General features: G+C 39.9%; 1 protein-coding gene across 1 annotated transcript in view; it reads left to right on the forward strand.

The window, feature by feature from the left end:
• The first annotated feature begins 13528 nt into the window (after nucleotides 1-13528).
• LOC145662787 (uncharacterized) overlaps nucleotides 13529-24957 on the forward strand; it is a 71449-nt gene continuing 60020 nt past the window's right edge. Inside the window, exon 1 of the mRNA XM_081728669.1 lies at nucleotides 13529-14019. The gene's annotated coding sequence lies outside the window, so the exon portion shown is untranslated. The remainder of the gene's footprint in view (nucleotides 14020-24957) is intronic.

A 24957-nucleotide genomic window follows, 5' to 3' on the forward strand; every position in this document is an offset into this window, starting at 1 on the left:
TAGCACAAACGATTGACATAAGTTTTGTTTTGACATTTCTAGGTGGGAAGCTGCCGTTTCCCAGCCCCCCACTTCAAAACTCTTATAACTGTGTACCGGATGTGGTAGAAACGAAAATTTTTGCGTTACATTCCGGCACAAACGTAGCACAAACGATTGACATAGGTTTTGTTTTGAAATTCCTAGGTGGCGGGCTGCCGTTTACCCAGCTTTCCACTTTAAAACCCTTATAACTTTGTACCGGAAGTAGTACAAACGAAAATTTTTGCGGTACATTCCGGCACAAACGTAGCACAAACGATTGGCATAGGTTTTGTTTCGAAATTCCAAGGTAGGGGGTTGCCGTTTCTCCAGCCCCCCACTTTAAAACCCTTATAACTTCGTACCGGAAGTGGTACAAACGAAAATTTTTGCGGTACATTCCGGCAGAAACGTAGCACAAATGATTGCCATAGGTTTTGTTTTGAAATTTTTAGGTGGGGGGCTGCCGTTTCTCCAGCCCCCCCACTTTAAAACCCTTATAACTTCGTACCGTAAGTAGTACAAACGAAAATTTTTGCGGTACATTCCGGCACAAACGTAGCACAAACGATTGGCATAGGTTTTGTTTCGAAATTCCAAAGTTGGACGCTGCCGTTTCTATAGCACCCCCACTTTAAAACCCTTATAACTTCGTACCGGAAGTGGTACAAACGAAATTTTTGCGGTACATTCAGGCACAAACCTAGCACTAACGATTGACATAAATTTTGCTTTGAAATTCCTAGGTGGGAGGCTGCCGTTTCCCCAGCCCGCCACTTCAAATCCCTTAAAATTTCGTACCGGAAGTGGTACAACCAAAAATTTTTGCGGTAAATTCCGGCACAAACGTAGCATAAACGATTAGCATAGTTTCTGTTTCGAAATTCCAAGGTTGCGGGCCTCCGTTTCTGCAGCCCCTCCACGTCAAAACCCTTATAACTTCGTACCGGAAGTGGTAGAAACGAAAATTTTTGCGGTACATTCCGGCACAAACGTAAAACAAACGATTGGCATAGGTTTTGTTTTGACATTCCTAGGTGGGGGGCTGCCGTTTTCCCAGCCTCCACTTCCAAACCCTTATAACTTCGTACCGGAAGTGGTACAAACCAATTTTTTTGCGGTACATTCCGGCACGAACGTAGCACAATTGAGTGTCATATGTTTTGTTTCGAAATTCCAAGTTTGGAGGCTGCCGTTTCTCCAGCCCCCCACTTTAAAACGCTTATACCTTCGTAACGGAAGTGGTACAAACGAAAATTTTTGCGGTACATTCCGGCAAAATCGTAGCACAAACGATTGGCATAGGTCTTGTTTCGAAATTCCAAGTTTGGAGGCTGCCTTTCTCCAGCCCCCCCCACTTTAAAACCCTTATAACTTCGTACCGGAAGTGGTACAAACGAAAATTAATGCGATACATTCAGGTACAAACGTAGCACAAACGATTGACATAAGTTTTGTTTTGACATTTCTAGGTGGGAAGCTGCCGTTTCCCAGCCCCCCACTTTAAAACCCTTATAACTTCGTACCGGAAATGGTACAAACGAAAATTTTTGCGGAGCATTCCGGCACAAACGTAGCACAAACAATTGGCATAGGTTTTGTTTCGAAATTCCAAGGTAGGGGGTTTCACTTTCTCCAGCCTTCCACTTTAAAACCCTTATAACTTCTTACCGGAAGTGGTATAAACGAAAATTTTTGCGGTACATTCCGGCACAAACGTAGCACAAACGATTGGCATAGGTTTTGTTTCGAAATTCCAAGTTTGGAGGCTGCCGTTTCTCCAGCCCCCACTTTAAAACCCTTATAACTTCGTACCGTAAGTGGTACAAACGAAACTTTTTGCGGTACATTCCGGCACAATCGTAGCACAAACGATTGGCATAGGTTTTGTTTCGAAATTCCAAGTTTGGAGGCTGCCTTTCTCCAGCCCCCCCCACTTTAAAACCCTTATAACTTCGTACCGGAAGTGGTACAAACGAAAATTAATGCGATACATTCAGGTACAAACGTAGCACAAACGATTGACATAAGTTTTGTTTTGACATTTCTAGGTGGGAAGCTGCCGTTTCCCAGCCCCCCACTTCAAAACTCTTATAACTGTGTACCGGATGTGGTACAAACGAAAATTTTTGCGTTACATTCCGGCACAAACGTAGCACAAACGATTGACATAAATTTTGCTTTGAAATTCCTAGGTGGGAGGCTGCCGTTTCCCCAGCCCGCCACTTCAAATCCCTTAAAATTTCGTACCGGAAGTGGTACAACCAAAAATTTTTGCGGTAAATTCCGGCACAAACGTAGCATAAACGATTAGCATAGTTTCTGTTTCGAAATTCCAAGGTTGCGGGCCTCCGTTTCTGCAGCCCCTCCACTTCAAAACCCTTATAACTTCGTACCGGAAGTGGTAGAAACGAAAATTTTTGCGGTACATTCCGGCACAAACGTAAAACAAACGATTGGCATAGGTTTTGTTTTGACATTCCTAGGTGGGGGGCTGCCGTTTTCCCAGCCCCCACTTCCAAACCCTTATAACTTCGTACCGGAAGTGGTACAAACCAATTTTTTTGCGGTACATTCCGGCACGAACGTAGCACAATTGAGTGCCATATGTTTTGTTTCGAAATTCCAAGTTTGGAGGCTGCCGTTTCTCCAGCCCCCCACTTTAAAACGCTTATACCTTCGTAACGGAAGTGGTACAAACGAAAATTTTTGCGGTACATTCCGGCAAAATCGTAGCACAAACGATTGGCATAGGTCTTGTTTCGAAATTCCAAGTTTGGAGGCTGCCTTTCTCCAGCCCCCCCCCACTTTAAAACCCTTATAACTTCGTACCGGAAGTGGTACAAACGAAATTTTTTGCGGTACATTCCGCCACAAACGTAGCACAAACGATTGGCATAGATTTTGTTTTGAAATTCCTAGGTGGCGGGCTGCCGTTTACCCAGCTTTCCACTTTAAAACCCTTATAACTTCGTACCGGAAGTAGTACAAATGAAAATTTTTGCGGTACATTCCGGCACAAACGTAGCACAAACGATTGGCATAGGTTTTGTTTCGAAATTCCAAGATTGGAGGGTTCCGTTTCTCCACCCCCCCACTTTAAAAGCCTTATAACTTCGTACCGGAAGTGGTACAAACGAAAATTTTTGCGGTACATTCCGGCGCAAACGTAGCACAAACAATTGGCATAGGTTTTGTTTCGAAATTTCAAGTTTGGAGGCTGCCGTTTCTCTAGCCGCCCCCCACTTTAAAACGCTTATAACTTCGTACCGGAAGTGGTACAAACGAAAATTTTTGCGGTACATTCCGGCACAAACGTAGCACAAACGATTGCCATAGCTTTTGTTTCGAAATTCCAAGTTTGGAGGCTGCTGTTTCTCTAGCCCCCCCACTTTAAAACGCTTATAACTTCGTACCGGAAGTGGTACAAACGAAAATTTTTGCGGTACATTCCGGCACAAACGTAGCACAAACGATTGGCATAGGTTTTGTTTCGAAATTGCAAAGTTGGACGCTGCCGTTTCTATAGCACCCCCACTTTAAAACCCTTATAACTTCGTACCGGAAGTGGTACAAACGAAATTTTTGCGGTACATTCAGGCACAAACGTAGCACAAACGATTGACATAAATTTTGCTTTGAAATTCCTAGGTGGGAGGCTGTCGTTTCCCCAGCCCGCCACTTCAAAACCCTTAAAATTTCGTACCGGAAGTGGTACAACCAAAAATTTTTGCGGTAAATTCCGGCACAAGCGTAGCATAAACGATTAGCATAGTTTTTGTTTCGAAATTCCAAGGTTGCGGGCCTCCGTTTCTGCAGCCCCTCCACTTCAAAACCCTTATAACTTCGTACCGGAAGTGGTAGAAACGAAAATTTTTGCGGTACATTCCGCCACAAACGTAGCACAAACGATTGGCATAGTTTTTGTTTTGAAATTCCAAGGTGGCGGGCTGCCGTTTACCCAGCTTTCCACTTTAAAACCCTTATAACTTCGTACCGGAAGTAGTACAAGTGAAAATTTTTGCGGTACATTCCGGCACAAACGTAGCACAAACGATTGGCATAGTTTTTGTTTCTAAATTCTAAAGTTGGAGGCTGCCGTTTCTCCAGCCTCCCCACTTTAAAGCCCTTATAACTTCATAACGGAAGTGGTACAAACGAAAATTTTTGCGGTACATTCCGGCACAAACGTAGCACAAACGATTGCCATAGGTTTTGTTTTGAAATTTCTAGGTGGGGGCTGCCGTTTCCCCAGCCCCCACTTCAAAACCCTTATAACTTCGTACCGGAAATGGTACAAACGAAAATTTTTGCGGAGCATTCCGGCACAAACGTAGCACAAACAATTGGCATAGGTTTTGTTTCGAAATTCCAAGGTAGGGCGTTTCACTTTCTCCAGCCTTCCACTTTAAAACCCTTATAACTTCTTACCGGAAGTGGTACAAACGAAAATTTTTGCGGTACATTCCGGGACAAACGTAGCACAAACGATTGGCATAGGTTTTGTTTCGAAATTTCAAGTTTGGAGGCTGCCGTTTCTCCAGCCCCCACTTTAAAACTCTTATAACTTCGTACCGTAAGTGGTACAAACGAAACTTTTTGCATTACATTCCGGCACAATCGTAGCACAAACGATTGGCATAGGTTTTGTTTCGAAATTCCAAGTTTGGAGGCTGCCTTTCTCCAGCCCCCCCCCCACTTTAAAACCCTTATAACTTCGTACCGGAAGTGGTACAAACGAAAATTAATGCGATACATTCAGGTACAAACGTAGCACAAACGATTGACATAAGTTTTGTTTTGACATTTCTAGGTGGGAAGCTGCCGTTTCCCAGCCCCCCACTTCAAAACTCTTATAACTGTGTACCGGATGTGGTACAAACGAAAATTTTTGCGTTACATTCCGGCACAAACGTAGCACAAACGATTGACATAGGTTTTGTTTTGAAATTCCTAGGTGGCGGGCTGCCGTTTACCCAGCTTTCCACTTTAAAACCCTTATAACTTTGTACCTGAAGTAGTACAAACGAAAATTTTTGCGGTACATTCCGGCACAAACGTAGCACAAACGATTGGCATAGGTTTTGTTTCGAAATTCCAAGGTAGGGGGTTGCCGTTTCTCCAGCCCCCCACTTTAAAACCCTTATAACTTCGTACCGGAAGTGGTACAAACGAAAATTTTTGCGGTACATTCCGGCAGAAACGTAGCACAAATGATTGCCATAGGTTTTGTTTTGAAATTTTTAGGTGGGGGGCTGCCGTTTCTCCAGCCCCCCCACTTTAAAACCCTTATAACTTCGTACCGTAAGTGGTACAAACGAAAATTTTTACGGTACATTCCGGCACAAACGTAGCACAAACGATTGGCATAGGTTTTGTTTCGAAATTCCAAAGTTGGACGCTGCCGTTTCTATAGCACCCCCACTTTAAAACCCTTATAACTTCGTACCGGAAGTGGTACAAACGAAATTTTTGCGGTACATTCAGGCACAAACCTAGCACTAACGATTGACATAAATTTTGCTTTGAAATTCCTAGGTGGGAGGCTGCCGTTTCCCCAGCCCGCCACTTCAAATCCCTTAAAATTTCGTACCGGAAGTGGTACAACCAAAAATTTTTGCGGTAAATTCCGGCACAAACGTAGCATAAACGATTAGCATAGTTTCTGTTTCGAAATTCCAAGGTTGCGGGCCTCCGTTTCTGCAGCCCCTCCACTTCAAAACCCTTATAACTTCGTACCGGAAGTGGTAGAAACAAAAATTTTTGCGGTACATTCCGGCACAAACGTAAAACAAACGATTGGCATAGGTTTTGTTTTGACATTCCTAGGTGGGGTCTGCCGTTTTCCCAGCCCCCACTTCCAAACCCTTATAACTTCGTACCGGAAGTGGTACAAACCAATTTTTTTGCGGTACATTCCGGCACGAACGTAGCACAATTGAGTGCCATATGTTTTGTTTCGAAATTCCAAGTTTGGAGACTGCCGTTTCTCCAGCCCCCCACTTTAAAACGCTTATACCTTCGTAACGGAAGTGGTACAGACGAAAATTTTTGCGGTACATTCCGGCAAAATCGTAGCACAAACGATTGGCATAGGTCTTGTTTCGAAATTCCAAGTTTGGAGGCTGCCTTTCTCCAGCCCTCCCACTTTAAAACCCTTATAACTTCGTACCGGAAGTGGTACAAACGAAAATTTTTGCGGTACATTCCGCCACAAACGTAGCACAAACGATTGGCATAGATTTTGTTTTGAAATTCCTAGGTGGCGGGCTGCCGTTTACCCAGCTTTCCACTTTAAAACCCTTATAACTTCGTACCGGAAGTAGTACAAATGAAAATTTTTGCGGTACATTCCGGCACAAACGTAGCACAAACGATTGGCATAGGTTTTGTTTCGAAATTCCAAGATTGGAGGGTTCCGTTTCTCCAGCCCCCCCACTTTAAAAGCCTTATAACTTCGTACCGGAAGTGGTACAAACGAAAATTTTTGCGGTACATTCCGGCGCAAACGTAGCACAAACGATTGCCTAGGTTTTGTTTCGAAATTTCAAGTTTGGAGGCTGCCGTTTCTCTAGCCCCCCCCACTTTAAAACGCTTATAACTTCGTACCGGAAGTGGTACAAACGAAAATTTTTGCGGTACATTCCGGCACAAACGTAGCACAAACGATTGGCATAGGTTTTGTTTCGAAATTCCAAGTTTGGAGGCTGCCGTTTCTCTAGCCCCCCCACTTTAAAACGCTTATAACTTCGTACCGGAAGTGGTACAAACGAAAATTTTTGCGGTACGTTCCGGCACAAACGTAAAACAAACGATTCCCATAGGTTTTGTTTCGAAATTCCAAGTTTGGAGGCTGCCGTTTCTCCAGCCCCCCCCCCACTTTAAAACCCTTATAACTTCGTACCGGAAGTTGTACAAACGAAAATTTTTGCGGTACATTCCGGCAAAATCGTAGCACAAACGATTGGCGTAGGTTTTGTTTCGAAATTCCAAGTTTGGGGGCTGCCTTTCTCCAGCCCCCCCCCACTTTAAAACCCTTATAACTTCGTACCGGAAGTGGTACAAACGAAAATTTTTGCCGTACATTCAGGCAGAAACGATTGACATAAGTTTTGTTTTGAAATTTCTAGGTGGGAAGCTGCCGTTTCCCAGCCCCCCACTTCAAAACTCTTATAACTGCGTACCGGATGTGGTAGAAACGAAAATTTTTGCGGTACATTCCGGCACAAACGTAGCACAAACAATTGGCATAGGTTTTGTTTTGAAATTCGTAGGTGGGGGGCTGCCGTTTACCCTGCTTTCCACTTTAAAACCCTTATAACTTCGTACCGGAAGTAGTACAAATGAAAATTTTTGCGGTACATTCCGGCACAGACGTAGCACAAACGATTGGCATAGGTTTTGTTTCGAAATTCCAAGATTGGAGGGTTCCGTTTCTCCAGCCCCCCCACTTTAAAACCCTTATAACTTCGTACCGGAAGTGGTACAAACGAAAATTTTTGCGGTACATTCCGGCGCAAACGTACCACACACGATTGCCATAGTTTTTGTTTCGAAATTCCAAGTTTGGAGGCTGCCGTCTCTCTAGCCCCCCCACTTTAAAACGCTTATAACTTCGTACCGGAAGTGGTACAAACAAAATTTTTGCGGTACGTTCCGGCACAAACGTAGCACAAACGATTGCCATAGGTTTTGTTTCGAAATTCCAAGTTTGGAGGCTGCCGTTTCTCCAGCCCCCCCACTTTAAAACCCTTATAACTTCGTACCGGAAGTGGTACAAACGGAAATTTTTGCCGTACATTCAGGCAGAAACGATTGACATAAGTTTTGTTTTGAAATTTCTAGGTGGGAAGCTGCCGTTTCCCAGCCCCCCACTTCAAAACCCTTATAACTTCGTACCGAAAGTGGTACAAACGAAAATTTTTGCGGTACATTCCGGCTCAAACGTAGCACAAACGATTGGCATAGGTTTTGTTTTGAAATTCGTAGGTGGGGGGCTGCCGTTTCTCCAGCCCCCCACTTTAAAACCCTTATAACTTCGTACCGGAAGTGGTACAAACGAAAATTTTTGCGGTACATTCCGGCACAAAGGTAGCACAAACGTTTGGCATAGGTTTCGTTTCGAAATTCGAAGGTGGGGGGGCTGCCGTTTCCCTAGCCCCCCACTTTAAAACTATTATAACTTCGTACCGGAAGTGGTACAAACGAAAATTTTTGCGGTACATTCCGGCACAAACGTAGCACAAACGATTGGCATACGTTTTTTTTTCGAAACTCCAAGGTGGGGGGGCTGGCGAAATGCACCTCTTGATTCTGGACCTTTCACAGCTGCATCAATGATGGCATAATATTCTTTCCTAATGATGCATTGACATCTTCAGGAACCCAATCTTCTACCGGCTTTGTATATTTCCTTAGTACTCTCTTCATTCTTATCAATGAAATGGGATTCAAATTATTTTTCTACTTTTTTTTTTTATTACCTTCTTGCATTATTTTGTCAAAACATTCTTCGTTGTGTAGGTTCTGAATATTTCCTGACACGATTTCAACACCTTAATCAAGCCTGTTACAGTTTGTTTCCGACTTTGGAATGACTTATTCAGAAGTTCCAACATGCCAATTATTTTCTGTCTAAGTAATAGACCCAATAGCGTTTGCCAGTTTCGAATGGGGTAGAAGACCTGGAGATTTTGTAATTTTTATTTCGGTTTCAGAAATATCATGCAGAGTTTCTAGTACAACACCATACTTATCCAGAATTTCTCGAATCTGGTCACCTCTGTATAACCATGTTATAGGAGAAAGTGGTTTTATTCTAGTGACTTTGCCTATTGGACCTTCAGATTAGATTCAAGTACAGCAACAAAAGATCCTCGTTCTATAACTCATTGAGAAAACCAGACACCTAACTCATGAGCTCATTGCATTGCACTCATGAGCTACCAAATATTACCCTGAAGGACTATTACTCGACTAATGAAGGAAGATAAAGCTATTAGGCCTACATTGACATTGTGTTATAATCCAATGGTACTTAACCTTATTTTAGTCACTTTTCCCTTTGAGACTATGATTGGAGCTTTGAATCTCCTTCCAAGAAATATGGAATGAGTATAATTTTTCGTATACTTTATTTTACAGCAACTTGATCGTATCATACATAATAAATTACTGCTCTGCCATGTAATACTAATAATACTCAACCAGCACTGTAACCTAGCCCAACCTGTGTATTATCTTTGATTCAATTTGTTACCGTGGGAGCGCTGTGGCTCAGTGGTAGAGCGATCACCTCCGGTGCTTGGGGTCCCTGGTTCGATCCCAGCTCGCGCACTGTATCAGTAGCGTAGCTAGAATATTTTTCAGGGGGGGCCAACGAAGGGCCCAAGAAAATTTTGAAGGGGCCATCTTCAATGAATGAAAAGCTTGATTCACATAAATTATATATATATATATATATATATATATATATATATATATATATATATATATATATATATATATATATGTGTGTGTGTGTGTGTGTGTGTGTGTGTTCAAGATGAATGTTTCCATCTTTGTTCTTCATGATTTTACTGTTTTCAAAACAGCGAAAATATAAGAATTTACTACCTCAAACAACTAGGGCACATTTATACAATTGATTTCCATACTTAATCACGGCGTTTAAAATATGTGTGGCTGCTTGATTTAGGTGGAACGTAGAAGTAGAGAAGTATATACACATACTCACTCAAAATCAAAAGGGAACAAAGTGCCTCGTTGAAATTTGCACTTATGTCATGATGCTAGTTATTTTAGGAATTTGCTTATTATATACGAAGGCAGAGCTACCTAAACTTTGGCTGTACTTTCGAATCAAGCTGATATGCATACTGCTTGCTATGTTAGGTTTTCACAAACAGACTAGTGAAAACTCCATTAAAAGTAAACTGAACTTATTCTATTTATTGTAATGATTTTCCTCACTCTCACAACAAAGAAAAACATTAAATATAACACTTCAAACACTTGTATAAACTATACACTTTCGTTACCTTTCTAAAACTTTTAATAAACAATTATTACGTGACAAGGCAAATTATTTTATGTTGTGTTAAACGGTAAAACGAACAGTATTATTTCAGAAAAGGTGGAAGATTATAAATTTCAAAAACAGTACTTCGTCTATATTGTCTTGTTAAAAATAGCTAATTTCACTTGTGTGCTTGACAGCTGTAATACACAGAAGCATTGATCAATACCAGTTTGTAACAGTTTACATTACAAAAAAAGTATGTAATTTACTTAGGTAGTTAATAAAACTGCATATGAATACAAAAACAAAAGTATAATCAGCCATGTGCATTTGAGGTATTACAATGATGTGATCCATTGACTTCGGTATTACAATGACTTCAGATTCGGAAGATGATGTGATCCATTCCTCGTGGGCAAATATTTCGACTTAGGAGTTGAGATTCTTCCTTAGTTCACTAGCGAAATGTTTATGGTCCAATTGACTCATTTCCCTCATTTCTATTCTCTGAGCCTCGGATGCTTCAAAGCCTTAAAATAAATTCAAATGTAGTTGAAATAACTTAACGCTACTATCCTGTAGTCGATGCTAAATTAATATTGTTAGTTTTGAGATTGGATATGAATGCACAGCATTAACTAGTAGGCTTATATCCTGTTCAAAATTCACGTCACCATTGATTTACTGTGCTGCATAATTCCTACAATGTAATTTTCTCGGAAATGGTTAAGCATATTTTGACGAAGAACAAATATAAATCTCCGATAAAATTTGGTATTCAGTGACTGAACACACTGAATGGAGTCTTTATAGACCAATTCCATAAACTCCTGATATTTCTCTGATTACTAAATATCAGATAAGATAACGGGACACAACCTGGTCACGGGAGTAACTATCACTTTTACACAAAATAACATTACTGCCGCGACCAACTTGTATCATCTCGGTATTTTACCCGATGATTAGTAATCAGGAGATTGTAACACTGGTTCTGTGATAAACTTTGGAATTTCTCTATGAAGTAGTATTTTAGGGATTAAACTACAGTGAAATTTTTAAAGGAAAATACTTCTGAACGATTTATTTACAAAGAATCACTGAATTTTATTACATTTCCCAGGCTTTAGTTAGTAGTATCGGTCCATCAAGCGCTGACTCCGTTTTCCTGAGGCCGCTAGTATTGCTTGTTAACATTGTACCAGAAGAGAGAGAATTGCTAATGGCCAAGAGCGTTAGGAAACTAGACGTACTAAAGACAAGACCAGAAGGTAATCGAGCGGGAGAACCAGTATCGGTAGCAAATAGTACTTGCTCGTAGTATTCAGCATCTAATTTTTCTCAAACGATCGGGAAGCGAACGACAGAGGGAATGATTATTTCACAAGTAAAAACTTCTGCTCTCTTAATTAAACAAGACGGCTCGATATTAAGATGCTTTGAAAATAATAATAAAAATGCCAAATTATTTATTGGATGCTATGCATTTGTTCTATGTCGCCATAATCAATGGGAATTAATTACTTGGTGCACAAATTATACTAAGTTATGTACGAAAACTTCTTATTCGTCCAACGCAAGTGTAATGTTTTTCTGTAGTGTATGTTATTTGTAAGTAAGCATCTCGTATTTTAGTATGACTTTCAACATTGATTCGAATGAGAATGCCGACTGATTTGATTTTTCTTTCTGGTTCTTTGTTCAAAACAAAGGGGATAACTAGATAAGGGACAGAGGTTAAAAGAAATGTTCAGGTGGTGAGGTCAATTGATATGCATCAATGCATACTCACCCCACAGATTTCAGTGATTTAGATCTTGCTGAACTACAAGCAAGAACGAGTAAAGATATTTTATTCGGAACGCAGACTATTGCAACATACGGTATTCTGCACTTGGTAATTCTGTTGTCGAGAGTCGTTTTGGTAGTAATTTCACTTGTAGCAACGACCCACTCACTGTTTGTCGACCTATAGCAATATCACTGTGTAGGGGGGCCACTAGGGGGCCAAGAATTTGAGCAGGGGGGCCTGACCCCCTTGGCCCTCCCTTAGCTTCGCCACTGCACAGTGTGGACTTTGTGGTGGACAAACACCGTGATCGTGGGTTTTCTCGGGGTTCTCCCGTTTCCTCTCACTTTCTTCATTCCACCATTTCACTCATCTCTCATCATCACCATCTCCTTTAGCCCAACCGGCATAAGCGTGGGACGTAAAACTTAAAGATTTCATTTCATTTCGTTTCCAATTTGTTACCTTTCATCTTATCTTCACGGATCCCCTGAGACATACACAAACTGTTATAATCGTTTCACAGCCTGAATATTATATTTCAAATAAATGTAATTATTATTATTTATATGTTATTCTGTCGTTAGAAAATAAATTAAATTATAATAAAATATAGAATATTACGTACTTCAAAATATTGGGGGGACGCGTCCCCTGCGTCCCCGCCACCAGAGACGCCCGTGAATATAATGGCTGAGTACTGGTATTTTTCGGCATTTTCGGGAAATTCAGAAATATTGTTAACTCCCTAAAAATAATAAATTTCTTTCATTGTAAACTAGATCAAATGATGTACATAAATCTCTTAAGATAGTGTTGTTTTGTTTAAAATTAAAATCAACCTTACAAATAAACTTGGAATTTGACTTAAAGGGCCGAGTACTGGCACGTTCACCTTCTATAGATCAAATGCTTATTTTTCCATATCTTGCTGAAAGGGGATTGCAATCTCGAATCTTTTGTGGTGGACAAACACCGTGTGCGTGGGTTTTCTTGTGGTTCTCCCGTTTCCTCCCACTTTCTTCATTCCACCATTTCATTCATTACTCATCATCACCGTCTCCTTTAGCCTAACCGGCATAATCGTGGGACGTAAAACTCAAAGATTTCATTTCATTTTGCAATCCCGAATCTCTCCTTACGTAGGCTACTGTGTAGAATATTCTAATAAAAGTAGTCTATGCTTGAAAAAGTTTGAGAAACACTGTTGGAGTAAGTTTAAAGCAGGTATGCCACTGCTATTTTGCAGGGAATACATAACATGAGAAATTAGGTGTAGCGTCATTGACCGTGAAAAGTGTGAGCACCACTAGTTAGCTAGAACTACTCAGATATTCATCCAAGTACTCATGCGTAGAAAATAAAGAAAATAATAATGTGCGAATATACTTTTCTCATCTGCTTATTTTTCTTATATTTTTAATAGGACCCGATATTCATCGTTTTTACTGATAAACAAAAAGCAAACTGAAAAAGAAAAATCCCGTTTTTGTTTGAACGTTATCAAAGCGTCATTCTCCAAATGTAGCCGACTACAGAGCTCTGAAATAATTTACTCCCCACAAGCAGCAACGAATGATTTTGCCGCTCCCTCTTGGGTTCCCCCTTTCTGGCGAGGGGGAGAAAGCTTGTGGCGTCTGCTTTTCAGCCGAGGGGGTAATGTACTCTTTTTGAGGGAAGGAGGATGGAGGTCGCAGTACAGCCTGGGTGTCTCCCTCTCGTCCTAAGCATGCGAGCATTTTAAGTGGAACAAATTTTAGCGATTTGCTCTTCTACCTTCACAAAGTTTGCAATTCACTTACTAATTTTATATGTTAGCTAAATATACAGATATTTATCATGTGTAATCGATTACAATAATCGTAACAGTTGATATCTAAACTGATTTATGTCATCAGCCAATTTAAAAGCCAGACATGGAACACCCTTCGAAAAAAATGAAAATAAAATAAAGAAAAAGTTATCCCTGTGGGTGTTACTCTCTCATTGGCTGTGTGAGTGCCCCATACGATGGAAACTAGCTTGAAACGGGACTATGTTGTGTTGTGTTTCACTTGTTTCACTCACTTCAAGAGGTAAAAATATTCAATTTCCGTGTCGACAATTGTTTAGTTTGTTGTGACAAGTTCATACTTAGCAAGTGCAAAACAACTAAAACGTTTAACTTCAAACATCTTTTGTTCTTGTGGTAAGTAAGTTAAATTAACAATAATTTGATTTGTCTTAGTAGTAAGGTAAATTTACTTTAATGAAGATAATTGCCAGTGCAGGATACATTTGTAGTTACTAGTGTTTTCAAAAGAAAACTACGATTGGTGTAACTACTGGCCTGTACTGCTGAAATCCATGGACAGGAAGAACAGTTACGCCCTCTTAACAACTCAAGCAAAGAACAGGTGGGAGTATATCTTTACGGAGTAACTGGTTTAAACCTAAGCAGTGTTGAATTCAGACATTTTCACCCGGGGGGAATGTGAACTCCTCGGGGGGAGGGTTTTTTCTGTATTTTTGCAAGAAAGCAGCATATTTAACAATTCCATTCACATGCACATTGAGACTAATTGCTAATAAATATTCAATGTGAGATAATAATAATAATAATAATAATAAACAATCGTTTAATTTTATCTAAAACATTAAATAAAAACTGGCAAAAATGTTTTAGACTAAACTTTGACTATCGGTACAATTTACAGTAGCTATTTTAGCTATTTTTTCCTATATTCAGTAGTTACTGTTTTTAAAAACTGTAGAAGTTTTTAAAAAGATTTAAATTAACTCAGATATTTTTTGTCCTAAAACAAATATGCATAGAAATATCAACAAAAAGTAATCATTCTTTCTAACACTTCTGATTCTAAATCAAGTATATTAGCCTTTGGCGTGGGAGACCCGGGTTCGATTCCCGGCGGGAGCTCATGTGGTTCGGATTCCACGTTAAGCAGTAGGTCCACGTCTCATATAGCCTCGCTGCTGAAAGGGACGCTAAACTAAAATCAACTCAACTCAAGTATATTAGCCTTGGTTTCTTCACTGCATACACATAAATAGTTTAGTTTACGAAATCTTCAGTAGGATTAGTGCCGTGTTGTGTAAAATCAGCGCTTGGGGCGAGAGTATACGACGGCATCCCCGTATATATGAGTGATTTCGACAGACCACCTGCGAAAGGTGAGAAAATTTTAAAAAGCAAACCCTGCTTTTCCTTGATTTTGAGCACTTTTTATTACTTTTTTCCTTTCATTTTATATATGTGCACGTGCCCACATGTGTTTCATTCCTCTCTTTTTCTTTCCTTCGTTTCTTTTCTTTTTTCCTCCCGAATCGTGTGCCCCTTACTTCGGTGCAAGGGGCCGTCGCCCCGCTTGCCCCTCCTTTGTCACCTTCAATAGCAATATTTCACTTATATACTACTATTATATTGATAAATTCTATATAAATCTCTAACCCAGGAGGGATAACTGTTCCTCCCTGATCCCTCTGAATCTCACCCTTTAACTGACATATTTTTAGTTAAAGAAACGTGTGTTTACTTTAACAATCGTAAAACACATTTACGTCTGTTACTTCCGATGCGAGAAATGAGATTTAGGCGCTCTATTTCAAATAATGCAAGAACTGTACATTTTCAAGAACTGAAGTCTGCTGACATCAGAGATCATATGGAATGATCGAAAGGTCTTCCCTATCTTTCCTTTCCTATCTCAGTCTGTGCTAGTGCTACTTACTAATATATAATATAGGGCGATAGTATAGTACCTACTAAAATACAAACCTTCCTTCAACAGTTGACAATTTCATGTTCTGCCAAAGTCGGTCATAACGTTAAGAAATACAGGTTTTATTGACTAGTTTGGTATTCAATCTTAGATATTACCCGCCTTATGCAGAGTCGTTTTGAAAAATGATTAGCGTCATGCTAAACGCCCGACTTCTGCAGGAAGCAAATGTAAGTCGAACGCTTTAGTATGGTACTAATCACACGTCAGAATGTCTCTGCATATGGCCCTACATGTTTAATATTTATATAGACATTAAACATGTGTCTGCGTCATTTATATGTATATTGAGAGATCGGATTTCGTCTGCACGTGCACGGAAAGAAAAGCAAATAATTGGGTGAAGTAATTTCTACATTTTGTGACTGAAATTTTGGGAGTTTCTCCGGGGGGAATGAATTTTCTTCGTGGGGAGATTCCCCCCGGGCTACCCCCTGAATTCATCCCTGAACCTAAGATAACTAAAAAAGTTTCTAATTGCAAGTGATGTAGATTGCGATGCAGCATGCTAATCCGAGATGTAGTCAGTGGCGTACTCAACGGCGGAGGGCTTTTAGCCCCCTCCCTCTTGATCAAGAAATGCAAAAATAAAAGTTTTTCCGTATTAAGATATGTATACTTACAAGTGAAATTTAAAAGTTTTTCCATACAACTTAAATTATATGAACTTGTGAGTTGACTCTCCTTGATGAACGTACGCCACTGAATGTAGGTGCATAGGGCCTATCCTCGAAATATTCAAATACGCCTACACTGGATAAAATAACATGTTTATGTATCTTTATTATTATTATTATTATTATTATTATTATTATTATTATTATTATTATTATTATTATTATTATTATTATTATTATTATTATTATGTGGGACACGGTAGCTCAGTGGTAGAACGCTACCTCAGGTGCAGGATTCCTGGCTCGATCCTCAGTCAATAAATTTGTGGACAACATGGTGTCTGTGGATTTTCTCAGGATACTTCTGTTTCCTTCCACATTCTCATTACATCAATTCTTCCATCATCATTCACTTGCCTCAATCCTCGTCTCCCTTAAACCTAAAAGGCATAATTGCGAGGCGTTAAAGATTTTCTTATCACACAGTTCCTATAAAATGAATCTTATTGAAACATCGTAACAGTTAAAAAAAAAGGGGGGGGGGCAAAATGTGCTTATCCCTGCATCGTTGCTTCCACTAGGATCTCCAGGGTGACCAGAGCTCCCATGTGGCTAAGCAGTTACGTAGGCCTTTGACGTAGGAAATCCGGGTTTAATTCCCGTCGGGAGTTCAGCAGTTGGGATCTCATGTTAAACTGTAGGTCCACCCGCTGCTGAAAGAGACGCTAAACTCAAAATCGATCAAATTATACCTAGGGTGACCAGATGTCCAATTTTAAACGGGATTGCCCCCTTTTACAGAAAGGCGCCCTGTGTCCCGAGAAAAATGCAAACGGAACGCAAAATTTCACTTTTAAAATATAAGCGTCCCGTATTTTGGCTTGTCAGAAAGTGTTTACAAAATCTCCAGTGAAACGTGTATATATATATATATATATAGGGTGTTAATGAACTGTACAGACAAACTGTAAGGGGCAATTCCTCACATCAAAAATAAGAGAAAAAGTTATCTTTTCCCCACAGGTCCATATGAACTTTTACTCTTATTTTGATGTAAGGAATAATCTCTTACAGTTTGTCGGTATAGTTCATTAACTCATTGTATATATTATTTCATACAACCAATGCAGCCAAGAAATAGTACATACACCAGATTATTTTTCGACATAGTCACTATTTAGATTGAAGCATTGTCGCATCGTGGGATGAGTTTGAAGATTCCAGCCTGGTAAAAATCCTGTCTTTGTGTGTTCAGCCACGTGCCACGAAGGGTTTCACCTCCTCGTCTGAAGCGAAGCGACGGTCTCCTAGATGCTCTTTCAAGTTCGGGAACAGGTAAAAATCGCTTGGTGCGAGATCCAGGCTGTAGGGAGAGTGGTCGATGATATGATGTCCCAGTGAAAGTGCTTCAACAGCGTGCTGTTCTTCAGGGCTGTATGCGGACACACGTTGTAATGAAGTAAGATCATGTCCACGGTGAGAAATCCTGGCCGTTTCCTGCTTACTGCTTCACGCAGTCGTGTCAAAATCTCACAGTATCGGTTAGCGGTCACTGTGCGCCCTCTTTCTAGAACTCCAGGAGTATGACCCCTGCGCTGTCCCGAAACATTGTGGCCATCCCTTTCTCGGTAGATGGCGTCACTTCTTTGCCTTTGGTGAGGTGGGGGTGTTTCCAGTACTTTGATGACCGCTTACTGCTGGGGGTGTAGTGGTGGATCCAAGTTTCGTTACCTATTACGATACGGTAAAGAGAACAGTTCCCTTCCTTGGAGAACCATACTAAAAATTGCAGACTTGTCCCCATGCGCTTCTACTTGAGTTGGTTGGGCAAATTGCATGGAACCTATCGGGAACAAACTTTCCGGTACTTCAGAATATCATGCAAAATGTGACGAACTCTTCCGAACGACATTCCTAATTCTGCCATCGGGTGTCGTAACGTGATCCTTCTGTTGCCTTGAATTAGCTCCTCCACGCGAACTGTGTTCAAATCTGTTGATGCTGTACTGGATCGGCCACTGCGATCCTCGTCGGTGACATTTTCTCTACTAGCCGCAAACTTTCGACACCAATCTCGACATGCTGACGAGAGATTACAGTCTCTCCGTCAACTGGTAAATTTCAGCCACGGTTTCATGTTATGCCCACAGAAATCGAATAACTAAGCGCACTTCCTCGCGCGACCAGTTTTCCAAACGAGTCTCCATTTGTTTTCCTACAACTAGTGTCGAAGGTGGTAGGTGGCTAAAACTCTGCACAGATACGCAGTGGCGGCGATTGAACGTTACAAGTAGGGGGAGGGGCAAGGCATGATCTGAATATTTGTATATGAATGTTTATTTTCCTGGTTGTTTCTAACATTTTGTTTGACGAAAAGTTGTATAACTAATAGAATACTATCCTTTTCAGTTAAAATACCGTATATCATATTTCGTATTTTATTAAGTAAATTGATCAGAGCAACGCAAGTAGGTACTAGCCCTTTGTACTCATAAACAACGAAAGTGTAAGAAGAAATTTGATTTCTTGCTCATGAACATTTTAAAATTCTGTATGGAAAATTGTGTGATCAGATTATTTAGTAAGACATTTGCAAAACAAATAAATAGAAAGGATAATATTAATCATAGTAATGAATAATGAAACTTGTTTTATAGAAGTTATATTGAAACTGGTGATTAATGAATAACATATTTTTAATTCCGCACATTAATGCCATTAAATGTATGCTATTACCAATACGTACTCACGCAACGGCAAATATTACATGGCACTATTTTTTGTATGAACCATTAATACATGGAAAAACTTTACTTTTCAAATGAAAATATATACATTAAGGGGTCACTTAAAAAAATGGGGGACAACTGCCCCCTCTTGTCCCCCTAATCGCCGTCCATGCAGATACCAAATCTATGTAGTAACTATCTACTCTATGTAGTAACTGGAACAAATGCAACAAAAACAGCATCATGAGGGTGTTTCAGTCGAGTGTTGGGCAATGTTTCACAGCAATGAAGCCGAGATTTGTAGTCTATTCATAACCATGAATGAAACATGGGTTTATCACTTCACACCTGAGACGAAGGAACAGTCAACGGACTGAAAGGGGAGATTCGGCTCCAAAGAAGGCGTAAGCAGTTCCATCTGCTGGGAAGATCATGGTTAGTTTTTCGGGATGGGCGTGGGATAATTTTCATTGATTACCTTCAAAAAGGAAAAATAATCAACGGCGCGGCGAGTATTATGCAAACTTATTACAGCGTTTAAGTAATGAAATCAAGAAACAAAATACCATATTTGACGAAAAAGAAAGTGTTGTTTCATGAAGACGATACACCAGTCCCAGATCCGTTATCATGATGGCCAAAATGAATGAGTTAAAGTTCGAATTGCTTGCTCACACACCCTATTCGCCAGATTTAGCCTCCTCGGATTATTTTCTCTTTTCAAACTTGAAAAGATTTGGCAACAATGAAGAGGAGGAATCTGGTATTGTGAGGAGCTCGACGGTTCACATTATAAACAGGGTATTGAAGCTATCGAACATCTCTGGGAAAAGTGTATCGAGCTATAAAAAGACTATGTTGAGAAATATAGTTTTCCCTTTTTAGTATTTGCTTCGTAAGGTTGGGTACTTTCTGGATTACCCTCGTATATATATATATATATATATATATATATATATATATATATATATATATATATATATATATATATATATATATGGTAGGTTGAGTGTGCCTAAAGTCAGCCATTTTTTTAGTAACAAGCAATTAAATAAGCATGCGGTAGCCTGTTATCAAATAAACAGTCAACCAAAGTCTAAATCAGAGCTCCAGTACTCAATCTCATGTATTGTGGCCTGGTGTGACATCTCATAGCAGAAAAGAAAAAAATAGCATTTGAGGTGTGCTGATTCACGTGAGCAAAGTGAGCATTTTCTTAATAAAAAAATAAGGAAGAAACTTTACTTCATAGTTAAGTTAAAACTATATTATTGTAAAATAGTATGAGTTATTGCTTTCTTCGACATGAATGTATGTAGTTTGTTAAAAATTTTGTGATTGTTGATACAAAACAAGATATTGCGTAGACACAAGGGGGCTGACTACAGGTTGCATTTTTGATAACGTTTCCCAGTACTCAGCCATTAGAGGCTGACTATTGGAAATATGCATGATTTCCATTATCGCATTAGAATTTTTCAGTTTTGCAAATTAATGCATGCTCGAGTCAAAGAAGTAGCGATAAAAGTCCCTTGACTTCATATTCCAGTGGTCAGCCTCCTATTACTTCCAACGGAGGACTACTGGATACATATACTCCAGTAGTCAGCCACCCATCATTCATTCAATTTAAATGCACATTTCCACAACTGAGACAATTTAACTAATTCAGCGTGGTCCGGAAGTGGGCGTATCCCTAATTGGTGTTTTCTGACGGTTTTAGGTTTTACCCACATTTGTTTGGTAACATTGCTTGGCATTGGAAAATGGTATCAAAGACACTGTTGTGATACTGCAGGATGGAGCACAAGCGCACTTCGCGATTCACGTGCACAATTACCTGAACCAGACGTTTCCTAGCCGCTGGATTGGGAAAGGTTGTGCGTCTTCACCAGCTTCCTATGCCTGGCCTCCAAGAAGTCCCGATCTAACGACACCAGACAATGTTCTCTGGGGTTTCATAAAGCAACAAGTAAGAAACACTCGATATCACACAACGCACGAATTACGAGCAGTTGTGGAACACGTCTTCACTCTTGTAATTCCGGAGTATCTCCGCAAACAATCTGCGAGAACTTGGCGCAGAATTCAGCTGTGTTACAACATGGATGGTGATCATACTGATGTTTATGATTCTTAAGACTTCAAGGTAACTGTGTACAGACAGTCTACAATAACTAACACTTTACTGTTGAAACTAAGGAGGGGTACGCCCACTTCCGGACCATCATATACCTATAAGATCTTTCTAATGATCTAATGAAATATTAGCTGTTATGAGGCCACTAATTGCATCATGCAAGAATAATTCAATTATAATATCAGTCATTTCAATTCTTGTATTTTCCTGGAACTGAGGAAAAAAAGATTGAAGATTTATGGCTGGTCTGAATTATCTCTCTAAAATTTAAAGGGCAGACAGTCGTTGAATATTTTAAAACTAACCTTCAGAAGAAAGAAATGAATGTTGATCTAATTCTTGAAGAAATCGCAAATGTGAAAACATTAGTTGTTGCTGATTCTATTAAGGATGGCACAGAAACTAGAAATCTTCAAATTTCAACTGCTTCCACATCATTGGACGAAATCAACACAAATTTACCTGTGATCAAATTTGACTGTGCCATAGTGAATACTGAAGTGTCATCTGGTGTTTTAGAAAATATACAGGGACATATGAAATAAACCCATAAACTAGAATGTTATACTTGATTAATGCAGGAGTGTATACCTACTTTTGGGTCACCCTGTATATATTTATATAAACATACTATATTTTGTGAACATTAATTACGTAGAACCCGTGAATATAAAATATAGGTCTATATACGACCATATATGAAACGTTGATTTCGCATACTGTGTGGTGTCATCAGCATCAAGTGGATCAGCATCCTTTGCGGTGCTGCCTCTACCGACGGCGACAGATATAATGGCCACAATGTTTGAGTAGAATTATACATGTTTATACATACACTGATCACAAGTTAAATTACAGACAGTAGGACAGTTGCAGAAACCGCCCTCCAGAGGATCCACCAATGCATGTGAATGAAGTGCATTGTGCGTGTACTGCCGTGTGTTTCCTTTCTTGATATCCGTGTCAGTGCAGTGTGTGATGATCAAGACAAAGGACCTGAGTGCATTTGACTGTGTCAAATCGTAGAGGCCAGTTGACTGGGTGGTTCGATTTCGGAAGTGGCTGCGGCGCTTGGATTTTCAAAGGCAACTGTGTTAAGAGTGTATCGTGAGTAGTCCGGTAAGACCGCACCCTCACGGGCAAACTGCTGCGGTCAGGGGCGTGTCGACAACAGGGGTAGTTGCCAACTGTATCATAACAGCAGATAGACGGGCCACAATGCGTCAAATCGCGGAGAGGTTCAATGCAGAACAACAGCACCATGTTAGCAGCCACACAGTCAACAACTACCTACTCGTCATGGGATACAGAAGCCATCAGACCACGCGACTATCTCTTCAAATCGCACAACACACGAAACAACGTCTAGCATGGGCAAAGAAACACCGCCACTGAACCGTGGAAATGTGGAAAAAGGTAGCCTGGACAGATGAGTCACGTTTCGCATTGGTACATACCGATGGACGGGTGCGGACGCGTCGCCAACCGCACGTGGGAATTGATTTATCGTGCCAGCAGGGAACTATGCAGGCCGGTGGTGGTGGTATTCTCATTTGGGGCATGTTTACGTGGACTGAAATGGGTCCCCTAACATGTGTAATACGGTCGCTACAGGTGAATGCTACCACGATCTTCTGGATGACCATGTCCTGTCATTTGCTTGCCTGCAATATCCGGATGGTGACCTCATCTTTCAGTAGGACAATGCACCGGCACACCGCTCTACGAAAACAGCAGACTGGTTTGATGAGCACTCCTCTGATCTGGCAACACTTCTCTGGCCATCACAGTCACCGGGCCTCAATCCCATCGAACACATGTGGGACGCCATGGAACAAACCTTCGGGCTGAGGACCCACTTTTGATCAACCTGCGGGCTGTGTGGAAGACTGCAGCAGATATGGATTGAGATATCACAACAACACTTCAGGCGCCTCGTAGAGTCCATGCCGCGGCGGGTATGCGCCGTTATCAGAGCGAAAGGTGGTGCTACACAGTATTACATAGGTGTTTCTAATTCAACTGCTGATCAGTGTATTAGGCAATTATACTAATATTATCCTAACAAATGTAAATAAGGAGGCAATAAACATATACCTCCCATAAATATCATCTCATAATTTGTTCTCTAGTCACAGTTCCTATGCTTGTAAACTGAATAGTCTATACATCATATGTACAATCTATCATTTCCTCGTACATTCTCGTTTCATCTTCATCTTTCATAAAGGCTCCTTTCCTAAACATAAGTGTGTAGCACATTCAAAAGTTTTTATTATATAAAGTTATATTGCTTCCTCTGCAACACCTGCAGTTCTAACTTCAAAAACAAAACCCCGTATATGTCCACAATACGATAAAAATGGATGAGAAGAGCTTCTACTCGTAATTTTTAGCAGTAAAGCATCAAGATGGTTCATGGTAAGTTAAAACGCTATTGTGTTGATAGTATGCTGACAGTCCAATGCCATGAGTTTTATTCCGTATTATAAAATAAATCCTATCAGTCTGGGAGTAACATTAATATACAAGTTTTTAACCTCTTAAGAGCTATGGGATGCATAAGGATCAGGCAAGATGCACTGATATTCTTAATCCGTATTATAGAAGCACGATGCTAAAATTAATGATAAATAATTGTCTCCAGCCCTGTGTCTATGACACTCCTATCATGTAGATAATTTCTAAACAGGGAACTAAGGAATAAACATTAAAAATAAAGCAAGGCAATCGGTGAAAAAAGTACTTTTCCAAACTTCATCAAATAAGAGCTAGTGCTTGCATAAGGTGCCTTCCATTTCAAATCAGGCAAAAAAATAAAAAATAAATAAATAAATGAAAATAAAATAAAATTGTACCATCACCATCTCAGATATTGTTGAAACTGTTTTTATAGCAACTAGACATGTTTTTAAGAGACCCATCTTTTTTTTTTTTTTTTGTCGAAAAAAAAATTTTTCCGCCAAGTAATGGGCCATCAAAGACGGGGAGTACAATTTATGAATTGTAAAAGACATGGAAAATGGTCAACTTCGGAGCCCCACCATTCAGCTATGGAGACAGGTAGAGTTATAATTCTTGTTGTGGTATGTACATAGGGATATAAATAAACTATATTTTATTGTAGTTCGGTTTGCGCATGCGTACCTTTTTGTACATAAATTAACAAATGAACGTCATTTTATCTGAAAAGTCGAAGTTTGCGAATTTTTTTCGAGCACTTCCGGTTCGAATTTTAAAATTCTGTTTTCACGGTTGGTAAGACCTAGTTACCCGCTTTCCGAAAAAAAAAAAAAATTGTATCGCTTCTGTGTGCAACCGTTTTGTCACAAAAAATTCGAGAAATTGTAAAATTCTCAAAACTTGCCATTTTTGGGCGCCATTTTCTCGAAAACACCATCTTTTAAAATTCTGAAATTTTGTCAGATGGTTTAACTTTACATGAATAATAAACACACCAAATACCATTCTCGACCAATGCTTCATGAATTAACTACAGCCTTTTGAAGTTAGCAAAGTTTCGTTAACTTTGATGTCACAGTTAGCAACACTGGAAACAATAAAAATGCAATGATTTGATGATGTTTGTGGCTCACATTAATTAAATGAAGAATAAAAGGTTTTCCTGACTGGTTTTTTATTATTTTGATCAAAAAAGCTCTCTGGAATAGTAAAATGAGCCTCCCCCTCGGTTTTTTTTTTTTAACCGAAGTAATCTGAGATGGGAATTACGATTACGAAACACACAAATTTTAAGTTCACTTACTTAAAATGGTCTTCGGAAGCAAAATTTCACTGATTTTTTTTTTCACATTAAGAATATCATTTGCTTGCTTGGTGTCTTCTTCGCTAATAGCAGTA

Source organism: Thermobia domestica, chromosome 10 (assembly GCF_964235325.1).
Source record: "Thermobia domestica chromosome 10, izTheDome1.hap1.1, whole genome shotgun sequence".
NCBI classification, from domain to species: Eukaryota; Metazoa; Arthropoda; class Insecta; order Zygentoma; family Lepismatidae; genus Thermobia; species Thermobia domestica.